This window comes from Solanum lycopersicum, chromosome 1 (assembly GCF_036512215.1).
Source record: "Solanum lycopersicum chromosome 1, SLM_r2.1".
Lineage (NCBI taxonomy): Eukaryota > Viridiplantae > Streptophyta > Magnoliopsida > Solanales > Solanaceae > Solanum > Solanum lycopersicum.
This window is the reverse complement of record NC_090800.1, coordinates 35,255,958-35,266,817: the sequence shown is the minus strand read 5'-3', so window position 1 is coordinate 35,266,817 and position 10,860 is coordinate 35,255,958. Positions and strand designations below refer to the sequence as shown.

The 10,860-nt window shown below is 30.9% G+C and overlaps 1 long non-coding RNA gene across 1 annotated transcript; it reads left to right on the top strand.

Moving 5' to 3' along the window:
- Window positions 1–285: 285 nt before the first annotated feature.
- Window positions 286–2,067, top strand: LOC109119873 (uncharacterized). The gene is made up of 2 exons (XR_002027439.3): window positions 286–664; window positions 1,520–2,067. It is a non-coding gene; the product is annotated as an uncharacterized lncRNA (long non-coding RNA).
- The last annotated feature ends 8,793 nt before the right edge of the window (window positions 2,068–10,860 follow it).

Sequence of the window (10,860 nt, the reverse complement as noted above, 5' to 3'; positions counted from 1 at the left end):
ATAGAAAGGTCTGACTTACTAATATAAAATAAAAAAAATTGCATAGCAGAAATGATGGTAAAATAACTATACACTTTTTAGAGAAAAGAAGAGTGTCTCCAAATCACCAAGCTTGACTTTTTAGACACTGCTTTGCACGTTAACCTTCGTAAAAGCTCCACCAATTTCAATTGTATTTTCTTCAAATTTGGGAAAATTGTCATCACATATCATCTCAATGAAGTGTAGATCATCACGTGTTGGTAGAGGATTATGAGTAACATTTGGGGTATAATTATTTTGGACCACATGCTTGGATCATCTTTTCCACCTCACTTTTCAGAGTTCAACAATCTTCAGTTCTTTTCCCAAGAGCATCAGAGTGATATGCACATCGTGCTAAAAGATTGAAACCTTTTGAACGTGGATCTGCAAAATGTTGAGGAATCGACTCAATCATATTTAGAGGTTTCAATTTCTCATATAAACTCGTGTAAGACTCTCCAATTAGTGTGAAATTGTTTCACAAGTCTTTGACCTCCTTCAAATCCCTATTTTGAATGGGTATTAGAAGGTGTTCAAAAATTTTGAGAAGAAGGACGAACATTTTGATGTGTTGGTGCTCGCCATTGAGGATAGTTTGATGGATATGTATATGGTTGTGCACCATAGACCGCTTATTGAGGTGAGACCGTAGAGTATTGTGTGTCTTGCATGGGGGGATAGTTATGAAATTGAGGTGGTGCATATTGATAAACTGGACCCCTTGGACCTTATTATTTGTTAGACACAACATTTAATACATCCTCTTTCATTTTCTTTCACCCAAGATTTCCTGATCCATTTTTAATCACCTGTGTGTGACTTTCAAGGAAACATGACTAATAATTTTTCCAAACTTTCTGTCATTTTTCACCATTTTACTAATCTTAGTAAATTTGTCGAATGCTTTTTCAACAACTATGTGTAAATAATGGAAGTAGTCAGGTTCTTGCGCTTGGAGAAAAACATCAATCATTTCCGACTCCTTCAATGGTGGTGTAACCCTAGCAGCTTGCTCCCTCTATCTGAAGGCATATTCACAAAAATTTATATTGTCTTTTTCCTCATGTTTTCTAACGAGGAGAGCTATGGCACAATGTCAATATTATATTGGAATTGTTGCACAAGACATCGAGCCAAGTCATCCCATGTATATCAGTTGGCAATATCCTGATCCATGAACCATTCGAATGCCATTCCTACTAAACCTTCCCCAAAATAATCCATAAAAAAATCTTCTTTGCCCTTTGTACCCCTCAGTTGATTGCAATATCTTTTCAAATGGGATATGGTGTCTTCGTGACCATCGTATTTCTCCTACTTTGGAGTTTTAAAACCAGCAGGCAAAGGGACATGGGAAAACATACACAAGTCACTGAATGAGATGTGTTTGTGGCCTTCTAATCCCTGCGTATCTCTTATACTTGTTCCAAACTCTTGTTTTTCTTAGCCATCTCTTCATGTTCTTCATTATTAACCTTCTTTTAAACTTTGATAGGGGAACTATATTGATGAACGTGGGGGATAAGAGCTTGGAATTTTAATGGTCTCTTAACCGGTGTAACCATGATCATGAAGAACTTTGATGAAGGATCGTCGTTTGACTTTGGCATCATTGTTGGTTGCCGGACGCTACTAGTTGGGGTTGTTGCCACAAAATGTGGAGTACTTATCATGGGTTTACTTGAAGGTCGCATCGTAGAAGTTCCCGCGACGTTGGATATGTTAGCATAGGGTTTGAACCCAGTGGGATAGATTGGATCACTTGTCGACACCTGGTTAGGGGGCGGCATACTTGTATTTAAATAGTCCAGAATTGAAGATGGTAGAGGTTTTTCACTAATATAAGCTTCATACATCTCCATCATTTGTTGTCTTAGCATCGTTACCTCTTCGATTGACAATGTTTCTTGTAACCACCTTCGGCTCTGGACCTCATCATTGTCCAACTCATTTCTGTCGTTATGAGTCATTTTATTTTACCCTTCTGATCTTGTATTGTAGGGATGGGATGCTAGCTTAATCACAAACCAACGACATTAAATTTGACTGTGTGCATGACACTACTAAAAAAAGCGTTTGGCGACAGTTATTAGCGGTGAACAGTATTCCGTCACTATATAACAACAGACTTAAGACGGAATAACCATTTTGTTTCAAAATTAACAAAGTATTTTGACTTATAATATAGAAACAAATTTACAACGAACTATATAATCCATCGCTAAATATTAGAGAGAAAATTTGGCACCTTATTTTCCCTACGAATTTAGTAACAAAGTGGTGGTAACAAATTTAATTAATATTGGGGACAGGATCAGTGACGTAAAAAAGTTGCTTAACTATCATATATATTTTAATAAAAAATATATATTATATAGTGACGAAAATATCCGTCACTAATTCCGTTGCAAACTCCAATTTTAGATTTCCATTACTCTCATTTAATCTTATTCGTCCATCATAATTTATCAAACTCCAAGAGTCAATCCCATCTGCTCATCTGAATTTATCAATAGTCCTGATTTAAGACTCTTGCTTTCCCATCTTATACAAAAGATCCCAAATTCCTAATTTTCTTCATTCTCCTCTCCTCTCTAAGTCTGCCGCCCAGGCCTTGTTTGCCTTCCTCTTCGTTCTTCTTTTTGGACTTTGAAGCCCAGAGAACGAGCAATAAACAATGACAGTGAGCTTCGAAAGATGCTCGAAGACCACCAGCGAACCTCCTTCGCTATCAGAAGATTCAATCGGCGAGCAATTAGGCGACCAGGTGGTCTCCATTTGGCTACAGCAGCAACACAAAAAATAGCGACATCAGTTGCTCCCTCTCTGACAAAAAAAGATAGCAACTTTACCTACACACAGCAAGTAGCGATGGTGAGCACCGACAGCATCCAGCTCCAGCGAGCAACACAGGAACAAAAGCGAGGGAGAACACAACAACAATTTCAGTCATAGGAGCTCTATGAGGATTTTAGGTGAAGAAACTCTTTGCTTCAATGCTCTCTAAAAAAAGCATTCTTATCAAATCTTTTATCGAAACACTAAGAGTTTAAAGTAATAAAATTACAACAATTCTTATGTAATTTGATTTTATCTGTTTCTTGAAATCTATATTAAAGAAATTGTTCCAACACAAGTAATATATGGCTTTCATGAGAATGATGTTAGCTTAACTTGAATTTCTTTAACTCAAGTCAGATTTCACCTCTTGACATTTGTGAGAGATAGTAAGAAATCAAAATATGTGATTTTCTTGTCTTTTTTTCAGATGAAACTTATATATAGGGTAGTATAAATCAATAGAAGCAATTCGAGTAGTTCAAAAGGATATGTACGTTTTTTCTGTACAATATGGTGGCGTTTCTATAAGATCCATCAAATACCAATCTGTTCTTATATTCATTGCAATTATCCTTGATTCCCTCAACTGTGTTTAGCCATTTTATATTTGTCTCCTTTATGCCCCCTTCCCCCTTTTTCAGTTCACATTGAAGCTGGTGCATTTAGGTGTATAAAGATAAATTATTATTCCAAGTGCATCCTTGTGTTGACGAGCGTGAAGTTGTTGTTGGACTCACACGGGTGACTATATCTTAATTGGAGAATATCACAGAAAACTTGTGAGTATATATTTCACAAATTATATAAGTACTATTTTTAGGTTTTCTGATATATACACTTGTATCTAAATACACATTACATAATAGATAATATTGTATCTAAAGGTGATTTATCTTTCGTATAGGCTATTGAAAAGGATCAAGATCCAACACCAAGCGAGTTACATTTGCACGTCCATATGCATGGTAATGATGAAAAATCTTTTGTTGATGAGCGCTCTCAAATTTTTCATGTAAGTCCAAAACATTGAAAACTACCTTAAAATATACATGTAATTTCTCATTAGAAGGAGAAACTATCTCTCTAATTCTTGTTTGGTTTTTTGTCCTTAGCTTACTGTTTCATGTTTCGTGAACCTGTTATGTGCTTGGGATTATTCGTTTGTGATTTGTTAACTCTAATTGATTTGTCTTCTTAAGCTAGAATGTTTTAATCACAGTTTGAGTCCTTATGCTTATTTATTAATCAAGTCTTTACCACGTGAACCCCTTTCTTAATATTTTGTAAATTTCAAGTTTTCATTTCTTTGTTTAATTTACTCGGAGCAAATGTTGATTTTTAACTTTGACTATCTTTGTTTTTGTTATTATTTAGGAGCCAAATGTGATGAATTAGTAGAAATCTGATTAAATTATCATGAGTAGTGGTTAAATTTATCTAGAATAGTGGATTAAGGCCTAATTAATTTTTTTAACTTTTACATGATTTTAAGTCATTCTACATTTGTTGTTTTATTTTCGTCCTGCTTGGATGTTCATTACTTGTTATTGAGGAATGATTTAAATGCAATATTATTGCTTTACTTATTTTGGGTTCTAATTCCTATTTTTTTGTATCATGTGAACTCATGTGGAGTCCAAATTGGACTCAAATATGTTTCCGTTCGCATTACTAATGAGTCGTGAAAGCTCAAGTCATTCTCATCGAGTCATCCTTGACTATCACTGAAAAATAGGAAGAAAACTGTTCTATTGTCTATCCTCAATTAGGAGTTTTCCATCATATTAATTTTAGTTTGTGCAATCTAGATAAGATGCAAAAGTAATTACAAAGATAAGTCTGAAGAGGGAGAATTTTCTCAAAAGAAGATTAAGGGAAAAAAAAGTAATACAAGAAGTTGATAGTCATTTATAATTCATATTCTCATTTGGTTCAGCCAAGACGGTGATGCTAGTAACCATTAAGAAAAATCAAGAAAGGGAAACAAAACAAAACATAACAAAACAATTGTACATGTATATGCTTTTGTATAGTTTACGTTATGATGATACTCGTTGGGACTTATTGTTGCTATATTTCATTATTTATGAATATTTTCTAAAGGAGTTATTGCATAAAGTGGCTGTTATAGACCATGACAATAAATTGGATCAGATAGCAATTTTTTTCTTGACAATTATATGAATTACATTTGTTTGGTCTTGAAACATTTTAAATCCATCAAAGATTATCTGAACTTTGAGGTGTCAATTACAGTGTGCTTCTTTATTTGATTTTCTATCTAGTTTTTTCGCAACATAAAAGGGTAAAAATTATCCTCATCATATTATAAATTACTCAAAAATATTTTTCTTTTCCCTTATGGGATCACTGATCAAGGTTTAGTTTAGGTCCATATTTACTTTCTAACTTGTCTCCTCATGTGTTTGTTGGGGACTAATGTATGTTGTAGGCTTATAGCATGTATTCTTAACACTGTATTGTACGTAATTATCATTTCACTAATTTTTATCTAAGCTTAAATGTAATGTATGTTAGCTTAAAAGTATAGTATATTTAATTAATCTAAAAGGTTCCGTATGTTACTGCACTTCTTTTTAAATATAATTATGTTACTAATCTTTAATGCTTTCTCTTTATCGCTATTTAAAGGAAAAATATGAAGAAATATTATGGGGAAAACGTCTCAATATGATATTGATCAATGTGAAGCAACTACCAAAGTTGATGAAAAAAGTTCTCTTAAGAATAGTTGATAGATTGTTTTTGATATTTTTCTCCAAAATATGTGATTTGGAGTTTGCTATCTACAGATTTTTGAACCGTCTAAGTATTATTTTTTATGAATGTTTGTTATTTTAGAGGTATTATTAGTAAATGGTCTGTAATTTATCTAAGCAATGTATATTTAAAATAAATAAATGAAATTATTTTACAAGAAATTTTTTAGCAGCAAATTTAATGGAGATTTGGTCATTGCTATAAAAAAATATTGGCGACGAATGAGCAATGAAATATTTTAGTGGAAAATATGCCGGCTCAAATAACAGAATATTTTGTGATGGATTAGTGACACAAATTTCATCGCAAATTTATTTGAAACGACGAAATTACTTATGAAATAGCAACGAACTATATAAGTATAACGATAGACCAGTCCGTCAATAACAAGTGGCGACGGATATCATTCGCCTCTAATATGTCTCTAAACTTGCGATGGACTCATTTTTCATCGCTAAAAAATTACTAACGAGCGAAATAGCAACAACTAGCAATCCATCGCAAATCCAATTTACCGATGAAATACCATAGATTAGCGGTATGAATGATAATGTTTGTTAGGGATAGACATTTCTTTATTATTATTTTATTTTTATTATTATTTTTAAAAAATACTTTTACAATGCATTGATCAAATCTGTAACATGCTTTGAGAGCATGAATAAAATGATTGCATTATTTTTTTTAAAAAAAGCATAATAACAATGTTTTTTTTAGATAAAATCCTTTATTTTCCTTTTGAATTACTAAAAGAAAATTAAGAATTTATTTTTGATAAAAGATTAAAGATTCTTTTTTATTTTTAAAAATAAAGATCACCGAACAGAAAGAATGTTGCCTACGTATCTCATTGGAGTAAGAATCCAATGTACGTAGTTCGTCCAAATTGGACTCTTTGAAAAAAAATTGACATATTAAAAGAAATTGACAAATATAATTTTTCAAAGAATTATGAAAGTAAAATATTTTCTTTTACAAGCTTCATGAAAATAATAAAAATATTATTATTCTTTTCATTAAGTAATACAAATTTTTAATTTTATTTTATGAAATGGATAACAACTTCTAAAAGAAGAAAATTTTTTCGTGTTTTTGTTTTTTTAAAATTAATTTTTAAATCACACTAAAATGCGTTAACTTGTAGAGATTTTTTTAAATAAATGCATTTTTCTGTAGCACATAAAATGAGCTAAGTGGCCAAGTAAGAGAGTAATACTTGTCTTGAACGGACCCAACTATTGTTTAAAGGTTCACTAAGTCATGAAATAATGATGCAAATAATCAAAGTGTTCTAAGGATAAACAGGTCTATGCGATAGTTTTATAAGGTTCAAACATGAATAAGATGGATATACAAATTGGCTTAACTCGAGCCAGGAAGGGATAACTTATCGATAGCAGCGCTATTTCGACTTCATTGCTGGTTCAACCCCGCCTAACATGTGAGACTAAAAGTCCTTCAGTGGGTGTCAAGTTACTCAAGTTTTATCTCAAGAGAAAGTAAGATGCAAAACTGTAATCATGTGAATGTGTGTGAAGTTATTTTGGAAACTTAATATGATTGTGAAAATGAAGACAATTTAATACAATTCAACAATATCAAAGCAATAAATAGACAACAATTGGACCGCCATACACAATCTATCCCAAAAATAACAATAAGGTCAAGTAAAAGTCAATATAATAAACCTCGAATTCTGCTTAATCCCCAGCGGAGTCGCCAAAGATGTCATACCCCTTTTTTGCACGCAAGGCGGAAGGGTTTTTCCAATTGAACTAACATTATTAATTAGTGATTATTTTATTTTTTTTCAGAGTCGCCGCATGGAATTGAGTTATGGTGTTCCAAGTAACACTTTATTTTTAATCTCTAATCAAAAGGAAATGACTCTTTAAGTTTTGGTTTGCGAAACAGAAATTCGAAAGGGATTTTGTTGACGAGAGAAAGGCATTAGGCATCCCTTGATACCTGTGGACTTATCCTTAGTTTACCCTTTTTTGTGTGTGGAGATATTGTTTCTTTATGTCATGGTTTGATTGTTTTAATTGTTGAATTTTACTAGTCTTGTATTGGATGCATAACTGAATTTGCGATCTTGACATTTGGAGACATAATTGCCTTCCCTTCTTGAGTAACTCACACTTAATAATTACTATTTATATATGTTGGCTTAAATTATTGAAAGTTAATTGTTAAATTATTTGATCAGGGTGCGTAATCACATCCTTGAATTTGACTAATTAGGTGCGTAACTGCGACCTTGAGTTTTTTAAGTATGTTAAAAAGTGATGGAACCACATTTTAATTGAGATGAAATTTAATAATTATTGTTATATGACCTAAGAAAATTATAATACGTAGTGAGTTATTTTTATAATAGTGGTCAATATACTATGTTAATAAGATTTTCTTAAATATTAAAATAACTAGTTTCAAGATCTTCATTGTTTACATATATATAACATTCAATCAATTACACTCTCATATTACAATAACAAAACTAAATACATCTAAGGTTCGAGCAATTTCATAACATTAGAATCAATTCTTATATAATCACAAAATAAAATTACACAAAAATTACATTAAATTAAGTGTTTTTCCTTGTTAAAATTATTCATGGAAAGAAAATAATCCGAACAAGAAACTAAGAAATCAAAACCCAAAAAAAGTAAGTAAGCCTTGTATTCAACATTTATTTGTGAATGAAGAATAAATGAAAATAAAAAATAAAATGAAAATAAAAATAAATAAATTAAAGGTAATTTTCATTTCTTAACCTGCTTGGTGATTTGGTTTGACTTTTTTTAGTTGTTGATTTTCATTGTATACGTGTGTGTCTGTTGTTTATTATTTGTCTTTTTTGTTTTGTTTTTCATCTGCATTTTTTTTTTGTCTTTTTGTGCAGAATTTTTGTTGCCTTTTTGGTTGATCATTTTTGTACATCTATAGGTTAGTCCATCCCATTCAGGCTATTCCATACAGGCTTTGACATTTTACGGGTCAGGTCGGGCTAGCCGATTTTTGGTGTGGGCCAAAAAATAGTTGGCCCAGCCCATAAGTACGTGGGCTATAAGGTTGTCGGGCCAGCCCACTTTTAAAAAAAATTATTTTTTTTATAATTATTAAATTAAATTATAAATTATAATTTAAAAATATCATCATAAATATTGACAAATCAATATTACATTATGTTAGGCCTCATTTGTTTTTGAATCTTAATCATTCAGATTTGCCTCGTGTATTTATTTTTAAGAACTGGATCTTAATTATTCAGATTCAGTTCATTAAGTTTGTTTGTTTTATTTTTTTTATAAACCTCTTAATTGGTTTGGATATATTTCAATAAATCAGATCTGTAACACATCATTAACACTATTCAGACTAAAAAATAAGACTTTTATCTTAATTCAATTAAATCACAACTACTCATAAAAGTTATTTTCTTATTAATTAATATTTAATTACATTCTTGCCATTATAATTTCCTTTATTCATATTAACTTAATATACAACTTTTACTTTCATAAATTAATCATTATATTTTAATTGATACGCACTCCCATGATATAAGATTTAGCACGATTTCAAAAAATAAGAAAGTATTAGTTATTTGATCGATAACAATAATAAATTTCTATAATAAAATAAAATAAAATATTTTTCTAAACTATATATTTACTACTCTGTATAAACTATTTTAAATTGCATTACATTAGATTCTCAAAGTATTTTGAGCGCAAAAAATAGTCATATTTTGATGTAACTTGATATTGAGTTCTTAAAAGATAAACCATATTACCTTGTTACGGTAAAAAATGTTGAAAATATTATTTTATATGAAAAAAAACTATTTTACTAACAAGGTTTTGATAATATTTTATTGATATAATGTTTAATTTCATATATGCATTCATATATTGAAAACAAACTGTCCCAATAATTTAGTGTTCAGATTCAGAGACAATATTTTAATATTAAGATGTTTATTCAAATTAGCACATCTAGATCTTAATGCACATCTTAATATTTAAGCGCGTATTCAAATTCAGACGTATTAATCTTAATGGAAACAAATAAGACCTTGATGTCACTACTTGTTAATCAAATTCACAAATAAAATTATCTTTATAATAATTAGGGAAAATGCACAAGTACCCCCAAGACTATGACCGAAATCACAAAGACACACCTTACTAAGGTGGTATTACCCCCCCTCCCCCCCGAACTTTTTTTTTGTAATTATTTGTACCTCTTTGGCTTACGTGGCATCCAAATATATCCGGCGCGCCTCAATTGCGTGGAGTCAAATAGAGTGCCACATAAGACAAAAGGTGTATAAAATTACAAAAAAAAAAGTTCATGAGGTAATAGAACCATAGTTTAGTTATGGTATGTCTCTGGGATTTTGGTCATAGTCTAGGGGGTACTTGTGCATTTTCCTTGATATTTATTAAAAAATTTTCAACTAAAAATATAAATATGTAAATAGAAATATTAAACTAACTGTTTTGATTTTGGACTCTCTTTATTTTTAAATTTTAATATTATATTATATTTTTGATTAATTTTTATTGGCCCACGAGCCGGCCCTACCAATATTTCTCAAGCCCCCCAAATGAGAAGGCTTATTCAGGCCGGGTTAAAAAGCCCTTTTCTTAAATGGGCTCAAAAAATCTTGACCCAACCCTATTAAATTTTGGGTTAGGCCAGGCCGTCCCTACGGGCCTAGCTCATATTGACGGCTCTAATCTGTATGTAGATCGTGTTATGTCTTTTTTTTTCTAATTTTACAACTAATAAATCATAAAAGGCCCCCTTTTTTAGAGAAAAAAAAAGTAAAAACAAAAAAATATTTTTGGAATTTATACTAAATTGAGACTAGCATTATATTAATATCATAACATGAACCTTTTATCTTTTAGAGAACAAAAATAAATACTATCAATAAATGCATTTTTTTGGCTAATTAAAGAATTGCATAATCAATTTCTGAGTTATGATCATGCGAATAATGCAAGTATATATTAATTTAACAATTAAGTTCAGAAGAGTTCATGGGTCATGCCTTGGCTTAATAAGGTAGAAAGAAAATTATTGGGTTCTAGCCAAGCTAAGACAACTATATATATTCTATATTCGATCTTAAATTTAATAATACATAATTATTCAAATATATTCTAATATTATAGCATGAATGATATAAACGGATTA